We start from the raw sequence: 13238 nt of genomic DNA on the forward strand, positions 1-13238 counted from the left end.
TATGGGTCTTTACACTGAATGTATTGTTAATACAAGCTTCTAATTTTAAATAATGTTGGAGAAAGCAGAACAACAGTTTTATGTGCTAGGGCTGCCAATGCAGATTTTTGATAAATTTAATCAAGATGTTGGCAACGTTAAGGTTGTATTTATTGTGCATTCCTAACTATATCATGAGATGATTATAGCAAACTTCCTTAAAAGGGTGCAGTCCTATTAGTGATCATGATCTCCTAACAATATTAGATACATAATTCAGGATATTGTCCAAGTAGTATGAGGAGCACTACTGTGTGTCCAAATCAGGATGTTTTATAACTTAGCAAAGAGCTTGGGAGCTGATGATATTCCCACGATATTGCTAATCTGATGCATTTCACTGGTATTAGTCCCAGGACTGGAAGGCACTGTCAAATTAAACTTGGCACGATATTGCAGTAAAACCATACATCGTGAAAGTTGATGATGAAAGGGATATTAAATCCAGGAGCATAATCAGCCAGACTGCTCTCTCTCCTGGAGGATGATCAGCTTTTCAAATGTTGTAGCGGAACTCAGTCAGGTGAGTGGAGAATATTCCTGATTTGAGCTCTGATAAAACATTCAACAGTCAGGATATAGACTACTTATTTCAGAGTACCCAGCCTCTGCCTAGCTCCTGCAGCCATTATAATCAACATGGCTTGGCCACTTAAAACTCTGGTCAATGGTGATCTCTAAACGCTTGAAACTGGGAGGTATTTTCAGGTGAGTTAGAGGTACTTGAAAAATGTTAGGACAATTAAAGAGAGATTCAATGTAGCGAGTTATGATATGGAACACACTTCTTGAGAGCATTCCACCACAGGCTTGATTTTAGGAATTAAAAGCTGAATGTTGCTACAGAGAATATTTTTCATATTGCCAACATTGTTGGAGATGAAAAATGTGTTGCTGGAAAAGCGCAGCAGGTCAGGCAGCATCCAAGAAGCAGGAGAATCGACGTTTCGGGCATAAGCCCTTCTTCAGGAATGAGGAAGGTGTGCCAAGCAGGCTAAGATAAAAGGTAGGGAGGAGGGACTTGGGGGAGGGGCGTTGGGAATGCGATAGGTGGAAGGAGGTTAAGGTGAGGGTGATAGGCCAGAGAGGGGGTGGGGGTGGAGAGGTCGGGAAGAAGATTGCAGGTCAAGAAGGCGGTGCTGAGTCCGAGGGTTGGGACTGAGATAAGGTGGGGGGAAGGGAAATGAGGAAGCTGGAGAAATCTGCATTGTTGGAGACCAAATTTGGATGCCTTAATCTTCCAGGTTAAAAAGGTGGCATGGTGGCTCAGTGGTTAGCTCACAATAAAAGAAGTTAGCTCACGGCACCAGAGATTCAGGTTCAATTCCACCCTCAGGCAACTGTTTACACGTTCTCCCCGTGTCTGCACGGTGCTCCAATTTCCTTCCACAGTCCAAAGATGTATAGGTTAGATGAATTGGTGATACCTATCGTTTTCAGCAATGTGTAGGGTTAGGTGTGTTAGTCATGGGAAATGTAGGGTTACAGGGAAAGGGTAGGGGGATAATGCTCTTCAGAGCGTCAGTGTGGACTTGTTGGGCTGAATGACCTGTTTCCGCACTGTATGAATTCTATGGAAAACTAATTTTCACAAGCGAATAGAATAAATATTTCATGTTTAAAAAATGCAAGTTTGTGGAGAAAAACAAGGAAGTGGTTTGAATTAAATACCTTTGAACCGACACAGGAACGATGGACCAAATGCTGAACGAACTTGCCGTTCCCATGCAGAATAATTTCCTCTGACCTCCATAAAGCACCCAAACCCCCTCCCTCAAACTTACTTGTACCGAAATTGTAACAGAAGCAATTTAGTATGAGTACAATTTCCTAATTCATATTTGAAAAAAAAAGGCAGTGGAAAATCTAACGGAGAGGCCCCTTTAAGAACCATTAATCTTTTCTTAAATTGGAGGATTTTTTTCCCACAAATCCACTGACTTTTGTCTCCAAACTGTAGGTTGACGATAAATTTTTGTGAGAACTGAGTACCAAATGAACAATTACATGAAACAAGAAGTCAAACATATATTGCTAATCTATTTCAGCATTTTTATATTTCAATCAAACATTTAGTTTGGCTTCTACAATATTATATTAGTTCAGCTAAATAAACACTTATTGAATAAAGAAATTATTCAGTGCAGCATAAAATTGGGAAACTATACACCTTTTGGCTACAGATTTCAGAACTAGGAACAAAAAGAAATAGAAATAACAATCTTTATAAAATCTTTAGAATTCAGGTTGAGGAAGTTCTTTCTTTAGAAGGGATTCATACAAGCTTGTAAGTTACCCTCTAACATTACATTTCTTCCCTGGTTTGGTTTGGTTTAGTTTGGCCACAGTTCATTTCACAACAGGAACTTACCAGTGCATATTAGTGGAAAATATGGATTTTTGGAGCATGGATCAGTTCGATGTTTTGATTTGTTACTTAATGGAATATCTTCCTTGTCGAAGTATCGATTTTATTGGCCTTCTGACCAACATATTCACAATAAAACTGAAGTTATTCAATACAAGCCAATACCTAAAAGGATACAGATCAAATTTTGTTTGTGTGTGTGAGAGAGAGAGGCTTGCTAATCACAAGAACCTGCCCATCTTTTAAAGTGATGAGGCTTGGGGCTGCAGCTACCACATTGCTCCAGCTGACCAGGAAACCCTGCTGCTCACACAATCTGCCACTGAAATATTTAAAGATTGATAATTGACCTGCTGACCATATTATGACATCCATTCCATGGCCATGAAGTCCTGAGATCGGACTTGAACCTGGAACTTCTAGTACAGGATAGGGACTACAGAACTACAGAACCTCCTATAAATTATTGTACATGACAATATCAATAATGACCATTTAAATACATTATACTACTTTGCATTTGCAGCCAAGTATGGTGTAAAGACACAAGGAAATGTGAAGGAGAGCCCTTAATCATATCACATGATTTGGGGAGCATTCACAGGAGGTAATGTCCCTTACCTTAATTTGAAATAATTAATTTTTTTAACTACTTCCAAATTCCATAAAGAAATGAAGAACTAAGAGGTGTTTAGTGGAAGAGGAAAGACTGCTGAAATGCTAACTCGAAGGCACCAGAACATTGCTGCACTTCGTTGAGAAGAACACTTCCACAGTTGCAAGGTAATAACACTTGAGGAATAATGTTAAGAATAGGAGAGGGCGAACTAGCCAAATCTGTTCACCCAGCATGTTAAAAATCACACAACAGCAGGTTATAGTCCCATTGGTTTATTTGGAAGCGCATGCTTTCGGAGCTCTCCTGACAAAGGAGCATTGCTCCGAAAGCTAGTGTTTCCAAATAAACCTGTTGGACTATAACCTGGTGTCGTGTGATTTTTAACTTTAGTCCACCTCAGTCCAACACTGGCTCCTCCACATCACACCTAAAGTGTGTGCAATGAGCTACTAGGCAAATATAGTAAAACATTTTATCTTGCATTTCAGTCAATTAGATATATTTCTGCAAGAAGGAGGGTTTGTGGAATCTGATGTGAAAGTGGTTGGGTGAGTTTAAAAGGTACACTGTCTTCTCAATGTCTGTGTTTTTGATGCTTTAACATGCCTATTTCAGTACAGGTGTCAACTATGGCTCAGTTGACAGCACTCTTACCTGTGTGGGGTGGGGGTGGGGCAGCGGCGCTGCAGGGATTACAGTGTCAAAGTCTATCAGAGAACACTGAGTACATAATCTAGCCTGACATTCCAATACACTGCTGAGGGAATACTGTAATCCCAAAGCTGCTCATTTTTGATCAGAACATTAAACTGAGATCCTATCTACCCTTCTCAGGTAGGCATTACAGCTCCCATGGCACAACTTCAGCCAGAAGGATTCTCCTGACAATTTATTTTCATCAAGTAACACCGAGAGACAGATTACCTGATCATTATCATGTTGCTGTTTGTTGGACCTTGCTGTGCAGAAACTGGCTGCCACATTTCCTATATTGCAACCATGACTGTATTGCAACAGTACCTCGTGCTTGTGATGCTCTATGTCAATGTAAATTTTTGTTTCCAATCATCATTCCAATATTTATTTGATTAAAATAATGTAAAGAGAATGTCATTTTTACAGCCCAGCTTGTCCCTTTGCAAATAAGCATAAAATTGCTGCAATCTATACTTAGGCAACCTTTTAAACACAAGAATGTTATTGATATCTTTAACTAAACAGCTGCAAAATGTTCCACAATTTTATAGCTCATGGAAGTGCTAAGTTACTATAAGTAGCTCAGGATTTGAAGCAGATGTCTCTTGCAGTTGTGTCTGCCATGAGACTAATTTTCTTTACAAGTTAAGTAGATTGTTAAAATGGTTGGTTATCCACACCTACCTCTTTTGTAAAATGCACAGTCTTTCAACACAACATTGAGGAAAATTAAAATCAGTATACTGCACATTTTTATCCATGAGTAAACTAAACCAAGTGATTTTTGAAAACAAAAGTGAAATACTGCAGGTGCAGGAAACCTAAAAATATTTCAAGTGCCAGTTGAAGCTTTGCGGCATGAATTTCAGCCGACTCTAGACACCTCCAACTATTAAAGTTATTGCAGTGCATTTCTGATTGCATGGGAAGCAAGGTAGGCAATGCTGCCTGGTCAACTGTTCACCCTGGACCGAAGTGACATCCACACTTCACAACTGAGTTCACAAGATAGCTGTTTTTGAACAGGGAACCTGTTTTTCCCCATCCCCGGTCTGTGAATACAGAAACACAAGTTTGGATTTTTCCACAGTCAGGAAGATTCTGCAAACTGGATGCGTCACCCATTTTTAACAGACTCATTTTGTCGCCTGTTGGGGAATGAGGATTCACAAAGGATGAAGCCCCAAACTTAATAGAGCTAGCTGAATTTAGTGCTGAATTTAAACAGACTCCACTTCTGCTGTTGCAGGGGTCTTAACTAGCTGCTTCTGAGTTACAAGTTGATGAAGGTAACACAAGCACTTGAGAAGAGTGGGTAAATTCTGTGTAAGTATCCTGGTTTGAAGGTTTTTTTAAGTACTCTGCTCATTAACATTAAAAAAAGTCTGAAGCTGTCTCTGAGAGTTGAAAGAAACTTGAATGTCAGGTTACCTGGTGTAGGATAGAACAAATTTACTGACTCAAGCCACCCACATCACGAGTGAAAATCTAGACCTCAGAGATCATTAGCAATGCCTCCACAGTAGTGGTCCAGGATATTGCCTCAGTGACAAGGAAATAACAGCCATGTGTTCAAATCAGGTAATGCTTGTTTTGGAGGGCAACTGCAGGTTCAGATAGTATTATTGATTTGCTCCAGCTTGGTGCCTGAGGTTGTGGGAATTGGAGCCATGGCTTCAGAAAGGTTCTCAGTGAGGAAATGTTGTCAATGTAACATCACTGACTTCCTGTAGTGGCTCCTGGAGGTGGCACCTAATATAGTCACGGTATTTTGCTCATGGATGGGACAGATAGATTATATTAGATTCCCTACAGTAAGGAAACAGGCCTTTTGGCCCAACAAGTCCACACCGACCCTCCGATGAGTAACCCACCCAGACCCATTCCCTTGGCTACATTTACCCCTGACTAATGAACATAACACTATGGACAATTTGGCATGACCAATTCACCTAACCTGCACATCTTTGGGCTGTGGGAGGAAACCAGAGCACCCGGAGGGGACCCATGCAGACACAGGAAGAACGTGCAAACTCCACATAGACAGTTGACCAAGGTGGGAATTGAATACTAAATCCAGTGCCAGAGTTTTTGATTGACAGATTTTCTTTCTCGTCTGGGCTGTGTCAAACATTTTGAGTATCATTCTGACGACACCCATTTAGCCAAGTGATAAGGATATGGCCGATCTCTTCACTGGAACCATGTGGATGTTGGGGAGGATTAGACAGGTCAGGATGTCAGACTTTTGCCAGAGAGAAACCAGAATCTGCCTCGGATGCCGCTTATAGGACAGATTCACTAAAACACAGACAGTGGCGACCTCCTGTGATGTGGGACATGGTGATGTCCTCACTGTGGGACAATGCCTAGGCTTTCTCTTATCAAGCCAATAATTCATAACTGAATCTTGATCAAGTCATGCAGTGGCCCAACACAATAGTGAATGCAACTAAACATTGCAGAACTCTTTGAACAGCCCAACGTAGATGATGATGCAGATGAAAAGAGCAAAGGTAAGGAAGCTGCCCATTTCACAAATAAATATCAGGACACCATCCACTGGAAAATAATCCCCTTGTTTGGCAGTTGCTGCATCGTGGCCAGAACTATTGTTGACAGAGTGTTGTTTTAATGATAGGGACAGCATCTCTCAGCTGTCCACTGTATTTTAAACCTTCCTGTGATGTGGTTTGGAGATAAGCTGTTTTTTTTTCTGCACCTCAGCGTTTGCATGGGTGAGCCAATTATGTTGAATAGGTGTCATTTGCTGGTACTATAAACAATTCCTTTTGTTGCTTAACTAATGATTGGCTGGAAGTGGAGTGGGTAGTAATGTTGGGTAGTAAAATTATTCCTGAACCTTCTGGAATGCTGTGCATCATCAAAACAATAAGAATATAAAAGCAAAAGGGAACACCAAGGGGAATCTGCTAAAAATACTAACATTCTGTACAAATATATGTCTAAACTGGGCATTCTTAACATTCTTGAGCAGATTAGAAAGGTGATGAACTTGTATGAGGCTATGTAGACACCATCTCTAAGTTGCATAGAGAGCAGCAACAAAGCCAATGCCATTCTCAAGCAATGGAGAACAGCTGCCTATTTAAAGATGACACTACAGGATGTAAAATAGTGAGAGGAAATGGCCCTTGCAGCAAACTTGTTCTAATGTCGGGATCTACAATTAGAGGCCAGAAAGTAAGGCCATGTTCACAAAAACACATACAGCCATTGCTTCCATCACCCAATGGCTCGCGAGTATGTTGTAATGACCAGAGCCTGGGCATAGCTTCCCAATTCCTTCTGTTTCTGGGGGTATATCCCAAACTGTTAAGTTTCCATGTGAACATGGATAAGCTGTCGGCCTAAATGTATTCATCCATCCCTGGGTTGGTTGTGACAAGGCTAATTTAAAAGGGATCCCTTCCTTTGTGGTTACTTTCCTCCCAGATCCAACTGAAATTATCATGTAAAGGAGCCAACTTAACCCAGCTGTCTTGAATCAACAAAGAGTGAGTGATAAATGTGATAAGAATTAGAAATACAACACAATACGCAGAGATCAGAAATGAAGGGAGTTCACAAAGATAAGACTTTTAAAAATAGATATATAGATTTCTCCCTGATTAGTTTAATGCTGTGACGGTAGCAGTGGAGGTTGCTGGTAACATTGAAGTCCAAGATCATGAGCTTTGCAGATTGGTTGAGATTCTGCAATCCTGTTGTCTTTTAATCAAAATTGAATTCCAGCATTCAGGCTGACTGAGTGTCCTTCAACATCCTGTTTCCTTTCTAATTGGTTTTGCAGCACTTGGAGTTAGAATGTTTACCTGTAACGCAGGGGTGACAAGGGGACAGTTCTTCAACTGTACCTTTCATAACGTACTAACACTCAAATCCAGGCTGATAGATTTTAGAGTGTTTCATCCCTCTCGTCCATTCCAGTGGACTTGAAACTGACTTTTTAACTCCTTTTCTTGTATATCAGTCAAAGGGACATGCAAAAATGTGTCTGCAATTTGGCTCATAATCAGCAAACAGTATGTTGCTGTTGAGACGTTGCTGTCAAACCAGCACCTCCTCATTTTTGTAGTCACAAGAGATCACAGTCCAGTCGGTTTGGAGTTTCCTTGATACCTTTAGACTCCTCTGATCAGTTTCACACACAATGTTTGTTACACCTGTAATCACTGTATATGTAGCAGCCTCTTTTAAATAAATACATCTTGGAATTAAGGGCTAACAGCATTCTCAGTACTTTGGGGTTCTGATCCATCATTTTAGCAAAATGTGCAACACTGACATGGAGATTACTGGATATTAGAACAATGGGAAATGCTGGAATGCCATGCTAAATTGCTGCGTAATGTCCTAAAATTATGCAGGTTAGGTGGATTGGCCATGGTAAATGTAGCTAGGGTGGGGGTTGGGTCTGGGTGGGATGCTCTTTGGAGGGTCAGTGCAGACTCGATGCGCTGAATGGCCTTGACCTGCACTGTAGGGATTCTACGATCTTATGAGAGAAAACAGCAGAAGCAACATTAGTTTGTACATGATCTGGTGCTGACGTTACTGCACATGGAAGATGGTGGATGGCAGTGGCACACTCACAGACACGTCGTGAAGCCTGCTGCAGACAACTGATATCAACAGGACTTTCTTCACATGCACAGGGGGTCAGCAGGCAATATATCAGCCAATTTAGTGTTTGAAATAATTACCCTAATTGCATAAATACAGCAACTTATTCAACCCTCAAAGCCAAATATCGACTGCAGGAACAAATGTAAAACTTCTCTCACGATTGTCGGTGAGGTAAATATTCAGATGCATCTGCATAGTTTATTCTATTTGACGTTTACCAGTTTCTCTTAAGTTCAAGATTATTGAAGGACCTGCCAGTCTCAGAGTGAGCAAACCAATAGTGTGACTGGAATATGCTTCTAGCTCAATTTCAACTCGTCTGACTAATTGATTCCCAAAATCCTTTCATTTCTCCTGGAAAATCATTTTCCTAGGTAATGATGAGAACAGAGATAATCTCTTTATAACTCAAAAAGAATTTAAAGGCCCACTTCAGTGTGCATGCTTGAAGTCTTGTTACTCAAATGAGGAGTCTAAGGTGTTTGACTTTAAAGATGTGAGGCTCTCAACTAATAATGCAGGGTTCTGTAAACCTTTTTCGGTTATCTGCCAATTTCATCTTTTGTATTGCACTCCCAAAATGCACAAAGACATGCCTTGGATGAAATGGAATTATCTTTCTCAAACACTTTCTCAGGATACAATTTGATAGTTTGTTAGTTAAGCCATCTAAGACAGCACCTTGCAAACCTATGACCACTTCCATCCAGAAACTCTAGGGCAACAGAAACATGGGAACACTACCTTCATGTTCCCCTCCAAGCCATTAAACATTCTTCCTTGGAAATATATCACCATTTCTTCAGTGTCACTGGGTCAAACTCCTGGAATTTCCTCATGACAATGTGGGTCGAGCAGCAGCACATGGATTGTAGTGTTTCCAGAAGGCAGCTTACCAGCTTTCCTTCTCTAGGAAAACCACGGATGGGCAATAAATACTAGCCCAGCCGTTAACATGAATGAATAAAAAACTTCGCTCTATACAATATAAGTTGTCACTTATTTACAAGGCTAGTACACGAACTAGGCAAACTAGTCCACTAAAGCAGCAAAATATGAAGGGGTTAGCAAAACCAAATTAAATATTCAGAAAACTACATAAATAAACAAGCAGACTTCAGCAGTAGAAATGAAACTGTTCAAATCTACTGATAGACATCTGTATACGTTAACTTGACTACAAATTACCATTGGTGGAAGGAGGTTAAGGTGAGGGTGATAGGCCGGAGAGGTCCGGAAGAAGATTGCAGGTCAAGAAGGTGGTGCTGAGTCTGAGGGTTGGGACTGAGAAAAGGTGGGGGAAGGGGAAATGAGAAAGCTGGAGAAATCTGCATTCATCCCATGTGGTTGGAGGGTTCCTAGGCGGAAGATGAGGCGCTCTTCCTCCAAGTGTCGTGTTGCCATGGTCTGGCGATGGAGAAGGCCAAGGACCTGCATGCCCTTGGCGTAGTGGGAGGGGTAGTTGAAGTGTTCAGCCATGGGGCGGTTGGATTGGTTGGTGTCGGTGTTCAAGAGGTGTTCTCTGAAATATTCTGCAAGTAGGCGGCCTGTCTCCCCAATGTATAGGAGGCTACATTGGGTGCAGCGGATGCAGTAACTGATGTGTGTGGAGGTGCAGGTGAATTTCTGATGGATATGGAAGGATCCCTTGGGGCCTTGGAGAGAAGTGAGGGGGGAGATGTGGGCGCAAGTTTTGCATTTCTTGCAGTTGCAGGGGAAGGTGCCGGAAGTGGAGGTTGGGTTGGTGGGGGGTGTGGATCTGACAAGGGAGTCACAGAGGGAGTGGTCTTTCCGGAGACTCCCTCTGCGACTCCCTTGTCAGGTCCACACCTCCCACCAACCCAACCTCCACTCCTGGCACCTTTCCCTGCAACCGCAAGAAATGCAAAACTTGCGCCCACACCTCCCCCCTCACTTCTCTCCAAGGCCCCAAGGGATCCTTCCACATCCATCACAAATTCACCTGCACCTCCACACACATCATTTACTGCATCCGCTGCACCCGATGTAGCCTCCTATACATTGGGGAGACAGGCCGCCTACTTTTGGAATGTTTCAGAGAACACCTCTGGGACACCCACACCAACTAATCCAACCGCCCTGTGGCTGAACACTTTAACTCCCCCTCCCACTACGCCAAGGGCATGCAGGTCCTTGGCCTTCTCCATCGCCAGACCATGGCAACATGACGCCTGGAGGAAGAGCGCCTCATCTTCCGCCTAGGAACCCTCCAACCACAAGGGATGAATGCAGATTTCTCCAGCTTTCTCATTTCCCCTCCCCCCACCTTTTCTCAGTCCCAACCCTCAGACTCAGCACCACCTTCTTGACCTGCAATCTTCTTCCTGACCTCTCCGCCACCACCCCCTCTCCGGCCTATCACCCTCACCTTAACCTCCTTCCACCTATCGTATTCCCAACACCCCTCCCCCAAGTCCCTCCTCCCTACCTTTTATCTTAGCCTGCTTGGCACATCTTCCTCATTCCTTAATAAGGGCGTATGCCCGAAACATCGATTCTCCTGCTCCTTTGATGCTGCTTGACTTGCTGCGCTTTTCCAGCAGCACATATTTAAGCTCTGATCTCCAGCATCTGCAGTCCTCACTTTCTCCTACAAATTACCATTGATTTACATTGCAATCTTCTTCAAATTTCTTATTACATTCTTCAAACTGTTTATGTGATAGTTTAAACATTTTTCACCTCTACATAGCATATTCCAAAACTGTAAACTGGTTAATAATAGTACAAAAATAACTCAATCTAGCCCATTCTATCATGATGATTAGTAATTGTATGAATAGTGCATAACATAATCTTGTAACTGTGCATGAACAGACAGTATTACACTGTGTGAAGCAAATTGCACAGTATAATGTGCATTTCCTGCAACATAAGTACCGTGGAGAAAGTGAGCACTGCAGATGCTGGAAATCAGAGTCAAGAGTGTAGTGCTGGAAATGCACAGCAGGTCAGGCAGCATCCAAGAAGCAAGAGAATCAATGCTTCGGGCATAAGCCCTTTACAGGAAACATAAATCCTGTGCAAAGTCTAGAACAATTCGAATGCACAAGAATGTATTGTGGTATTCCTCTTTATGTACACTAAGTCTGTGATTATGACCACACATTTTTATTCATACTAATGTATAATATTCATTTACAAATTAATTGTGGGCAAGGGTGAGGACTGCAGTGACCTAGACTGAAGTTTCACAGTGTGCTGGCAATGCTTATCAACCTGATTTATCTTTGAAAAACAGCAGGCTTATTATTGTCCCTCTTTAATGATCCAGCCTGTTAACCACAGTAGTATGGTCAGGGCATGATGGCTGCAGTGGAAAGAACTACAAGTAATCCATGGTGGTGTTCGAAGCATTAACATCAGGGTTTACAGTATAGACTATAACTCTACAGCATCAAGGCCAAAACTGCACTCTCAATTTCTAGGCATATCAGTTATCTTTCATCCCACCAAAATGGAATTTAAAAGTGATTAAAATATTAAGGAACTCAGTTAAACGAACCCTCTTCACCAGGATGAATTTCAACGAATAATTTAAAAGACCATGTGCTGTACCTTACTATCCAGAACCAGTGTATCAGTAGTGCAAGGAGTCCCACAATTATCTACATTAGCACAGATTGTCAGACTTGGCTCAATTCCAACGAAAAAGATTCTAAAATGAATACAAGTAATGTCAGGAAAAGACCAAGTGTCTACTCAACATGTCTCACTCTATATCACAATGTACTCCTAATCACATCTAATAAGTAGAAATACCAGACAAGATGAAAACCCAAGCCAATTGGGGAAGTAAAAAATTAGCAAAATCCCTCTGTGACACCACCCCCACCCTCAGGCAATCAGAACCCAGGCACCACTCTGATAAAGCATTAGCTGGTGCCTACCTAGAGGTGATCTGTGTCCTAGTTAGCACCAGCTCTAAGACTCGCTTGAAGACATTCAAGAAATGAGGTTGTAACATGTATCAGAATTCTGACCAAAGATTCACCAGTCTCTGGTAAAACTATCACTACCTAACATCTTAGTTAGCTTTGATCTTTGTGACAGTTCTTCCTCTCTAGCGCCTGGTTAGCGCTGCAATATTTTCTAAGTCTCTGCAACGTCTTCAAACATCAGGAAAGGGTAGCACTCTCCAATACACGCGAGTCCTAATAAACCATGATCTGAGGTACCTCAGAAATATGAACTTGAGCAGGACCCTGAAATTTTCATTCTTCAATAGCAGCCAAAGCCACCCCACAACTACAAATGTACTTGAGAAAAACTGATTAGTTTTGCAACCATCATGCTTTATTCATTTATTCTGGAACACAAGGACTGGAATCTGGGAGAATTATCCATACAATATCGGTCTTGGCATTGATGGGATCACCTTGAGCACTAGGCACCACCAATGAATTACTACAATCTCAACTATATTGCAGGCTTGAGTGGTGAACCCCAAGGATCATGCAATGAGGTTCCTTGCATTTTCTTTTTATCTGATTGCCTCTTGATTAAGTTAGCATGTGTTTAAATCAGTTTTTAATAAACGTTCTTCCATTTCTGTCCAACATGGTGACATTTCCCCGTCAATGTATTTTACATGATTTGGATTATGAAATGTGAAGTGTTGACATGTGTTGTGTTGTGTCACACAGTGGACAGGCAATATATCTTTAAGGGACACACTCATGACATCATGGCATATGACATAAGGTTATAAAGCTCTCAGCCTCCATCTTGTTGCACTCTGTCTTTCTGTCGAATGTCTCCGTTAAATGTCTTCAAGGCAGAGATTGATAAATTCTTGATCTCGCAAGGAATTAAGGGCTACAGGGAGAGTGCGGGTAAGTGGAG

Source organism: Chiloscyllium punctatum, chromosome 27 (genome assembly GCF_047496795.1).
Source record: "Chiloscyllium punctatum isolate Juve2018m chromosome 27, sChiPun1.3, whole genome shotgun sequence".
Lineage (NCBI taxonomy): Eukaryota > Metazoa > Chordata > Chondrichthyes > Orectolobiformes > Hemiscylliidae > Chiloscyllium > Chiloscyllium punctatum.